This window comes from Grampus griseus (assembly GCF_964374135.1).
Source record: "Grampus griseus genome assembly, chromosome: 15".
Taxonomy (NCBI): Eukaryota; Metazoa; Chordata; class Mammalia; order Artiodactyla; family Delphinidae; genus Grampus; species Grampus griseus.
Window position 1 is genome coordinate 86,784,439 of NC_139009.1, and position 11,203 is coordinate 86,795,641.

Here is an 11,203-nt window from a genome sequence, read left to right on the forward strand (position 1 = left end):
GAACAGAATAAAGAAAAGAAGTGAAGACAGCCTAAGAGACCACTGGGACAACATTAAACGCAACAACATTCGCATTATAGGGGTCCCAGAAGGAGAAGAGAGAGGGAAAGGACCTGAGAAAATATTTCAAGAGATTATAGTCGAAAACTTCCCTAACATGGGAAAGGAAATAGCCACCCAAGTCCAGGAAGCGCAGAGAATCCCACACAGGATAAACCAAAGGAGAACCATGCCAAGACACATAGTAATCAAACTGGCAAAAATTAAAGACAAAGAAAAATTATTGAAAGCAACAAGGGAAAAATGACAAATAACATACAAGGGAACTCCCATTAGGTTAACAGCTGATTTCTAAACAGAAACTCCAGAAGGGAGTGGCATGATATACTTAAAGTGATGAAAGGGAAGAACCTACAACCAAGATTACTCTACCCAGCAAGGATCTCATTCAGATTCCATGGAGAAATCAAAAGCTTTACAGACAAGCAAAAGCTAAGAGAATTCAGCACCACCAAACCAGTTCTACAACAAATGCTAAAGGAACTTCTCTAAGTGGGAAACACAAGAGAAGGAAAGAACCTACAAAAAGAAACCCAAAACAATTAAGAAAATGGTAATAGGAACATACATATCAATAATTACCTTAAATGTGAATGGATTAAATGCTCCAACCAAAAGACACAGGCTTCCTGAATGGATTCAAAAACAAGACCCGTAAATATGCTGTCTACAAGAGACCCACTTCAGATCTAGGGACACATACAGACTGAAAGTGAGAGGATGGAAAAAGATATTCCATGCAAATGGAAATGAAAAGAAAGCTAGAGTAGCAATACTCATATCAGTTAAAATAGACTTTAAAATAAAGAATGTTACCAGAGACAAGGAAGGATACTACATAATGATCAAGGGATCAATCCAAGAATAAGATATAACAATTATATATGCACCCAACATAGGAGCACCTCAATACATAAGGCAACTGCTAACAGCTATAAAAGAGGAAATCGCCAGTAACACAATGATAGTGAGGGACTTTAACACCTCATTTACACCAATGGACAGATCATCCAAAATGAAAATAAATAAGGAAACAGAAGCTTTAAATGACACAATAGACCAGATAGATTTAGTTGATATTTATAGGACCCTCCATCCAAAAACAGCAGATTACACACCTTCTCAAGTGCGCTTGGAACATTCTCCAGGATAGATCACATCTTGGGTCACAAATCAAGCCACAGTAAATTTACGAAAATTGAAATCGTATCACATATCTTTTCTGACCACAATGCTATGAGATTAGAAATGAATTACAGGGGAAAAAAACATAAAAAACACAAGCACATGGAGGCTAAACAATACATTACTTAATAACCAAGAGATCGCTGAAGAAATCAAAGAGGAAATCAAAAAATACCTAGAGATAAATGACAATGAAAACATGACAATCCAAAACCTATGGGATGCAGCAAAAGCAGTTCTAAGAGGAAAGTTTATAGCTATACAAGCCTACCTCAAGAAACAAGAAAAATCTCAATCTAACCTTACACCTAAAGGAAGTAGAGAAAGAAGAACAAACAAAATCCAAAGTTAGCAGAAGGAAAGAAATCATAAAGATCACAGCAGAAATAAATGAAATAGAAACAAAGAAAACAATAGCAAAGATCAATAAAACTAAAAGCTGGTTCTTTGAGAAGATAAAATTGATAAACCATTAGCCAGACTCTTCAAGAAAAAGAGGGAGAGGACTCAAATCAATAAAATTAGAAATAAAAAAGGAGAACTTACAACAGACACGACAGAAATACAAAGCATCCTAAGAGACTACTACAAGCAACTCTATGCCTATAAAATGGACAATGTGGAAGAAATGGACAAATTCTTAGAGAGGTATAACCTTCCAAGACTGAACCAGGAAGAAATAGAAAATATGAACAGACCAATGACAAGTAATGGAATTGAAACTGAGATTAAAAATCTTCCAACAAACAGAAGTCCAGGACCAGATGGCTTCACAGGTGAATTCTATCAAACATTTAGAGAAGAGCTAACACCCATCCTTCTCAAACTCTTCCCAAAAATTGCAGAGGAAGGAACACTCCCAAACTCATTCTATGAGGCCACCATCACTCTGATACCAAAACCAGACAAAGATACTACAAAAAGAAGAAAATTACAGACCAATATCACTGATGAATATAGATGCAAAAATCCTCAACAAAATACTAGCAAACAGAATCCAACAACACATTAAAAGGATCATACACCATGATCAAGTGGGATTTATCCCAGGGATGCAAGGATTCTTCAATATACGTAAATCAATCAATGTGATACACCATATTAACAAATTGAAGAATAAAAACCATATGATCATCTCAATAGATGCAGAAACAGCTTTTGACAAAATTCAACACCCATTTGATAAAAACTCTCCAGAAAGTGGGCATAGAGGGAACCTACCTCAACATAATAAAGGCCATATATGACAAACCACAGCAAACACCCTTCTCAATGGTGAAAAACTGAATGCATTTCCTCTTAAGATCAGGAACAAGACAAGGATGTCCACTCTCACCACTATTATTCAACATAGTTTTGGAAGTTTTAGCCACGACAATCAGAGAAGAAAAGGAAATAAAAGGAATACAAATTGGAAAAGAAGAAGTAAAACTGTCACTGTTTGCAGATGACATGTTACAATACATAGATAATCCTAAAGATGCCACAAGAAAAGTACTAGAGCTAATCAATGAATTTGGTAAAGTTGCAGGATACAAAATTAATGCACAGAAATCTCTTGCATTCCTATACACTAATGAAAAGTATGAATGAAAAATTAAGGAAACACTCCCATTTACCAGTGCAACAAGAAGAATAAAATACCTAGGAATAAACCTATCTAGGGAGACAAAAGACTTGTATGCAGAAAACTACAAGACACTGATGAAAGAAATTAAAGATGATACCAACAGATGGAGAGATCTACCATGTTCTTGGATTGGAAGAATCAATATTGTGAAAATGACTATACTACCCAAAGCAATCTACAGATTCAATGCAATCCCTATCAAATTACCAATGGCGTTTTTTAGGAAACTAGAGCAAAAATTCTTAAAATTTGTATGGAGACAAAAAAGACCCCAAATAGCCAAAGCAGTCTTTAGGGAAAAAAACGGAGCTGGAGGAATCAGACTCCCTGACTTCAGACTATACTACAAAGCTACAGTAATCAAGACAATATGGTACTGGCACAAAAACAGAAACATAGAGGAATAGAACAGGATAGAAAGCCCAGAGATAAACCCACACACCTATGGTCAACTAATCTATCACAAAGGAGGCAAGGATATACAATGGAGAAAAGACAGTCTCTTCAATAAGTGGTGTTGGGAAAACTGGACAGCTACATGTAAAAGAATGAAATTAGAACACTCCCTAACACTATACACAAAAATAAACTCAAAATGGATTAGAAAGCTAAATATAAGACCGTACACTATAAAATTCTTAGAAGAAAACATAGGAAGAACACTCTATGACATAAATCACAGCAAGATCTTTTTTGATCTGCCTAGAGTAATGGAAATAAAAACAAAAATAAACAAATGGGACCTAATGAAACTTCAAAGCTTTAGCACAGCAAAGGAAACTACAAACAAGACGAAAATACAACCCTCAGAATAGGAGAAAATATCTGCAAACGAATCAATGGACAAAGGATTAATCTCCAAAATATATAAACAGCTCATGCAGCTCAATATTAAAAAACAACCCAATCCAAAAATGGGCAGAAAACCTAAATGACATTTCTCCAAAGAAGACATAGAGATGGCCAAGAGGCACATGAAAGGCTGCTCAACATCACTAATTACTAGAGAAATGCAAAGCAAAACTACAATGAGGTATCACCTCACACCAGTTAGAATGGGCATCATCAGAAAATCCACAAACAACAAATGTTGGAGAGGGTGTGGAGAAAAGGGAACCCTCTTGCACTGTTGGTGGGAATGTAAATTGATACAGCCACTATGGAGAACAATATGGAGGTTCCTTAAAAAACTAAAAATAGAATTGCCATATGACACAGCAATCCCACTACTGGGCATATACCCTGAGAAAACCATAATTCAAAAAGACACATGCACCCCAGTGTTCATTGCAGGGCGATTTACAATAGCCAGGTCATGGAAGCAACCTAAATGCCCATCGACAGAAGAATGGATAAAGAAGATGTGGTACATATATACAATGGAATATTGGCCATAGAAAGGAACGAAATTGGGTCATTTGTAGAGACATGGGTGGATCTAGAGACTGTCATACAGAGTGAAGTAAGTCAGAAAGAGAGAAACAAATATCGTATATTAATGCATATATGTGGAATCTAGAAAAATGGTACAGGTGAACCGGTTTGCAGGTCAGAAATAGAGACACAGATGTAGAGAACAGACGTATGGACACCAAGTGGGGAAAGGGGTGGGGGGTGGGGATGGTGGTGTGATGAACTGGGAGATTGGGGTGGACATGTATACACTGATGTGTATAAAATTGATGACTAATAAGGACCTGCTGTATAAAAGAAATAAATAAAATTCAAAAAAAAATTAACCCAACTTGAAACTTACATTAAAAAAAGAGAGAAAAACAAACAAACAAACAGAAAACAAAATGCTCTTCTCCCAGCCCAGATCTGACCTGTGTCTACAGGACTCAGCAAGGGAAGGGGCTGGGCTTTGTCTTCTCACTTTCTGTTCTGGAAACGGGTGCAGGCAGCCTGGCTCTGCGCCGGGTGGTCTGGTGTGGATGACGTGGCGGTACCCCCAGGGCACCCCAGGGCTCTCTTTGCCACCTTCCCTGGCTCTTTGGTCTCCGGCACCGCAGTGCATGTGGCTCGGCCTCCTGTGATTACTCCCATGGCCCTGGGGGAGCTTCGCCCCCCTCCCACCTCTGAGAAACCCAGAGGACCCTTCCAGACTCGGGATGGTTGGAGGATGGAAGAGCAGCTGGGCAGCAGGGGTTCGGTGAGATACTTTCACACCCAGAAGCTGGGCCGCGAGGCCGAGTGAGAAGGTAAAGTGTGAGCTGTTTTAACTCCCCAGGGAACAAGCCTAAAACTCAGGATGAGATCCATCCCCAACTGCCAGGGCTGCAGGGCGTCCTAACCTACACCAGTTGTGCAGACAGAACTCTGTTCCGTGCTCATTTGCAATGAAAGGACGTTGTCTGAAATGAAGTGTCAGTTTCTCTGCAGTGCTGTTCAAAAAGGAGCCTTTGAGCTGTGTTCTCAACCGTGCACGGTTTTCCGCCTTTAAGATGGCCTGTGCGTTTCTCACATTTGAGAAGCGCTGGCTGGAAGACTCAGCAGCCCAGCAGGCATGATTTCCACGGGTGTCTCAGGCCTCCAAGCCGCAGAGATGGGAAACTGCCTTTGGGGATCCCTGCCAGGCCCTCAGGGGACGGCAGCAGCTGTCCTCAGTGTCGATTTCGCTGCAGAGTGACCCGAGTACCCGGAAGAAGCAGGAGAGAAAGTCAGCAGCCTTACTTCACTTCTAAGTAAGCATGTTGTTTGCACAGACCTGGTAAATGAGGAGCTACTGGCGAGATGCTTTTTGGCAGGCACTGAGCCCTGGCGATCCTGAATCGCAGCTGACTGGAAGTTAAAGCTGTAAGTGGTGTTGGGAAGCCCAGGGGGCTGTCGAGGGCCCCCGAATGCTTACAGGACTTGACAACGCTTGTAGCATGAAGATGGACAATGAAATGTGAATTAGGGACTTGTGGCACAGTGGTTAAGAATCCACCTGCCAATGCAGGGAACATGGGTTCAAGCCCTGGTCCGGGAAGATCCCACATGCTGTGGAACAACAAAGCCCATACACCACAACTGCTGAGCCCACACGCCCTAGAGCCCGTGAGCCAAAACTACTGAAACCCGCATGCTCTAGGACCCGTGTGCTGCAACTACTGAGCCCGTGAGCCACAGCTACTGGGCCTGCGCTCTAGAGCCCGCGAGCCAACAACTACTGAAGCCCTCATGCCTAGAGCCCATGCTCCACAACAAGAGAAGCCACCGCAGTGAGAAGCCCCTGCTCGCCACAACTAGAGAAAGCCCGTGTGCAGCAGCAAAAGACCCAATGCAGCCAAAAAAAGAAAAAATGCGAATTAGATGGAGATGAACATGCCACGGAGGCAGGAAGAACTCCTCGAGCAGGTACGTGTGGAAATTAATGGTCTGGAGATAGATTTTGATGCCCACACAGCACCCATACTGAGGTAAAGGCCCCAACATCCCTTTATTTTACAGGGGAGGAGCCTCCTGAGAACATTCTGGAAAATGTGGGGGGAAATGCTTTTGGATTCTGTGCACTTGACACATGTAAGTTGCCTTCAGCTCGTGTCAGGAGTGCAATTTAATTTGTGGTACCGAAAGCCTTTCTACCAAAAAGAAAAGAAAAGGTTCAATATTCATTGGAAAAAAGTGTGTTTTCTATTTCTTCTGCTTTTGCCACTCTCACCCCTGCCCTCATTCCTCATCTGCTTCTTCCCAGGAGAAGAAGGAGGAAGTGACCACACAGGGCAGGAAGGACGGTCTGCAGGACGCATTTCCCCAAGTCATCTCTGGTCTGGACCTTCACGCAGGGTTTTTAACAGGGAAGCTTTGCAGACTTCACAACGTAAAAGAAGCTCAGAGCCGAAGGCCGGATCCTGGCAGGCTGGGACTGGCTTTGGAAAAGCCTAATTTATCGGGGAATTCCCTGGTGGTCCAGTGGTTAGATCTTGGTGCTCTCACTGCCAGGGGCCTGGGCTTGATCCCTGGGTGGGGAACTAAGATTCCACAAGCCACACGGCATGGCCAAAAAAAAAAAAAAAAAAAAGCCTTATTTATTGCAAAGGAGGAGAAGACAAGGTGAGGAAGGTACTGCTCTGATGACTGGGACAAAACTCTAAAATTAAAAAGTGACACCAAGATCCAGATTCTGTAGAGTGCAGATTTCACAGTGGAGAACACAGCCCAGTGACCTGGAGAGGACGGCTGGCTTTGGCGTTTGAGGAGCTGGGGTCGGTTCCTGGCTGGACCCCGTGGTAGCTGAGAAGCTTCCGCAAGTCGCCACTGGTCTGGGAGCACTTCCAGGCTCGCCTCATGCTTTCTCTGCTCCAGACCCAAATCAGCCGTTTAGCCCAGGATCCCTGTTTTAGTGGCGAGGGATTCTAAGAAACTAAACTCTGGGGACTACAGGTGCTTGTCACTCCCAGGGCATCATTACTTCTCGTCCCTTTCCGTGGGGAGAGAGAAGTAATACATTTTTCTAAATCATGGCTGCATCCTGGTACCTTCAATTCAAATAAATCCAACACCACAGAGTCACAGTAAAGCTAGTCTACTGACACCGGGTCATGGTGAAGGAAAGTGCAGTGTTTACTGCAGGCGCCAAGCAAGGAGTCCGGGGCAGCTAGTGCTTAAAAGGCTGGGAAAGGGACTTCCCTGGTGGCGCAGTGGTTGGGGGTCCGCCTGCCAATGCAGGGGACACGGGTTCGAGCCCTGGTCCGGGAAGATCCCACGTGCTGCAGAGCAACTAAGCCCGTGCGCCACGACTACTGAGCCTGCTCTCTAGAGCCCGCGAGCTGCAACTACTGAGCCCATGCGCCACAACTACTGAAGCCCTCATGCCTAGAGCCCATGCTCTGCAACGAGAGGCCACTGCAATGAGAAGCCCGCATGCGACAACGAAGAGTAGCTCCCGCTCGCCGCAGCTAGAGAAAGCCTGCGTGCAGCAACGAAGACCCAACGCGGCCAAAATAAATAAAAAATTTTTAAAAATGGCTGGGAAGGGTTTTTAAAGACAGGGTGGGGGGGAGTTGCAGGGGTGTGTGGTCAGCTCGTGGACACTCTTCTGATTGGCTGGTGGTGAGGTCATCGGGAGTCGGCATCATCAACCTTCTGGTTCCAACCGGTCTGGGGTCTCCGTGCTTGTGAGCAGCAGACAGTAAACTTCTCCCACCTGGAGGGGGTTTCAGTACCTGCAAAACAGCTCAAAGGACGTGGTTCAGAATAGTCTCTATAGCCCTTGAGGAGGAACTAAAAGTCCTTGACTGTGTTTAATGGCTGAAGTATTATTTTGTCTTGCTTGACTGTTTTCCTTTCTTTTTGCGTTTTCTCACTTCTCTGATTAGATTTATTCTTTGGCTAAAATTTTTCTATAGAGAAAATGCAGGCAGAGGACACGGGGTGCAGGGGTCTGCTCTGGGAAGGCCCCATAAGGTCCTGCTCGGTTACAACATGGTATTTTGAGAATTATCCAGGTCATTTTTGGTGAACTTTAAAAACTGGATCATTTAGGAACAGAAAAATATTTTTGTTTTTTAAAATAGATACGTGGTGTAGACCAGAGAACAGGGAGATCGTCTAGGTCAGCAGAGGGTCCAGCGACGTCTCCTCAGGGATCTGCGATCTTGTTGTACGTAGCTGCGGGATGTGATGCCAGTGCGATCCCAGACCTCCAAAGATTCTATCAAGGATCCGAGTGAGGAAAGGAGGGGGGGGCGAGGAAAGGCTGAAGGAGCGCGGCAGGCCGGCTCGAGGCGGAAGTCTGATCTTCCTTCACTTTCTGGCGTGCAGTGTTCCCTTCGAGATGAAGCACAGTTGCATAAACAGATCTGTGCTGGTTGTGAGACAGAGGTGGCCGGAAAACAGGAAGGTCTTGCCTGAAACAGAAGAGTGCACGCCTCCAGTGGGGGGCTCCTGGAGAGCTCGTCAGGAGTAAGTGAGAGTCAGACCCCGTGCAGAGGAAGGTGTGGCCAGGCTGCATGCCCGTTGCACACCAACTGGTCAGGGGCGCTTCTCCTGGTCCTGCATCCAAACAGTTGTGAGCAGTGGGGACACTGAAAATTCCACTCTCCACCACCACCTCCTAAGGTAAAAAATGTTTGCCTCTTTGTAAATATTTTAATGAGGTATTTAAAGCTGTTCTTTTGCCATGACCAAAGCTGCCTGTGTCCCACCCCACTCTCTGGTAACTTTATTTTCCCCTGCTCTCTATCCAAATCCCCCTTAACCAGGCCGATGCTTCTGTTTACACACTAACGAATTCCACCTGTTCAGGGGCAGCTGAAGAGCTGGGTGCTACTGCTTCCCATTAAGCCCTTTGGTCTTGATGAAATCATATATTTAAAAAATAAAACACAGAATCCAGGGCCAGGGAAGATTTGTTCCATGCTCCAAACTGGCCATGCTCCAGCGTGGATTGGGGAAAAAAATGAAATGAACAATGAGATACCAGTACACACTTTTTTTAAGATGGCTAAAATTCAGAACACTGACAATAGCAGTTTCTGGTGAGGACATGAAACAGCGGGGACTCTCCCTCCTGGCAGGTGGGAACGCAAAGCGCTGCAGCCTCGTTGGAGGACAGTCTGGCAGTTTCTACGGCTAAACAAGCTCTTAGGCCTTGGTCCAGCGATCACACTCCTGGGTGTTTGCCCTGCTGATTTGAAAACTTACGTGCACTCAAAACCTGCACACATGTTTATAGCAGCTTTATTCGTAATTGCCCAAACCTGGAGACAAACAAGATGTTCTTCCGTAGGTGATGGATAAGCAAACTGGTCCATCCAGACAGTGGAATAGTATTCAGAGATTAAAAGGGAATAGACATTCAAACCACTCCACGTGGACGAATCTTAAATGCGTTATGCTCAGTGAAAGAAGCCAGTCTACAAAGGCTGTGTGCCCCCATGACTCCATTTATATGACGCTCTGGTAAAGGAACAACCACAGAGATGGGAGACAGATCAGTGATTGCCGGGAGCTTGGCTGGGGGAGGAAGGTTGAACAGGGGGAGTACATAGGGCTAAGAATCGCTTTTGGATGAGACTGTAGTGGTGGAGACGTGACGTTCTGCATTTGCCAAAACCCATGGACTCTTTTTTTTTTTTTTAGGCCGCGTTGGGTCTTCATTGCTGCACGTGGGGGCTTCTCATTGCGGTAGCTTCTCTTGCTGCAGAGCACGGGCTTCAGTAGTTGTAGCTCAAGGGCTTAGTTGCTCCACAGCGTGTGGGATCTTCCCGGACCAGGGCTCGAACCCATGTCCCCTGCATTGGCAGGCGGATTCTTAACCACTGCGCCACCAGGGAAGCCCCCAAACCCATGGACTCTTACAGCACAAAGAGTAAACCTTAATGTGTGCAGATTATAAAAATCAGTTATGAGGTCAGAGATTGCAGGATGGAATGTAGACTGACAAGAGAATCTAACTGTGTCACAAAGGATGACACAGCCTCACTGAAGATGGTAGGGCAGTGCTGTCCTGAGTACCTCTGGGCACAAGAGGAGCCTGGAAGGCTGAAGATAAGAGACACTGTCCTTGCACACTGTACTCAGGTGATGAAGTTGTATCTTAGAGGTGTGTGCAGTGGGAGGTCACAGGTGACCAAGGGGAAAGCCTAGGATGAACAGTGTGGAATTCTGAGAGTCCATAAGACATCAGTATAGATTCATGTTTAGCTTAACCTAGACACAGATGGACAAATGCAGAAACAACAGTGAGTAGTACACACACAGGTGAATACACACTCCCGTATTTCCAAGTTCTCTGTGCTGAGAGGGTTTAGGAGCAATGACACCCCAGTGGCAATGAGCACAGCTGGTGCTCAGATCTTGGTTTCTAATACCGTTCTTCAATAAAAGGAACCAAGGCTCCTTGGAGAGATGGCTGAGTCTAGGGATGAGGGAGGGTCTGTACCTGGAGATGAACCTGGAGCATCTTGTAGCTCCAGAAAGTGAAGAAGAGCTGGAAGACCAAAATGATGGGCTTATGTCAAGGACACAGGAGCCAACTGAAAGAATGGCCAAAGCTAGAACAATCTGAGGAAGAAAACTATGTAACATTGTTTCAATCCAAAGTGTGAATGATATCCATGTGTCTGTACTTGCAAAATACATGAATGTAAATAAATAACTGGGGGCGGGGGGAGCGCTTAGTTCAGAATTCCAGATACCGTCTGTAGCCACTCCCCTCTCAAGGAGCTGGAGTGTAACTCCCACCTCAAGTGTGGGCTGTGCTGCGTGACTCCTTCCAGAGAGGACAGTGTGGACAAAGGTGGGTTTGGGTGGGGAGCGTAACCTTACAGTGGGAAGGCCTGACCAACATGACCTCCACCAGTTGGCCAAGGTCAGTGTCATCAGTGATAACTCACTGATGAC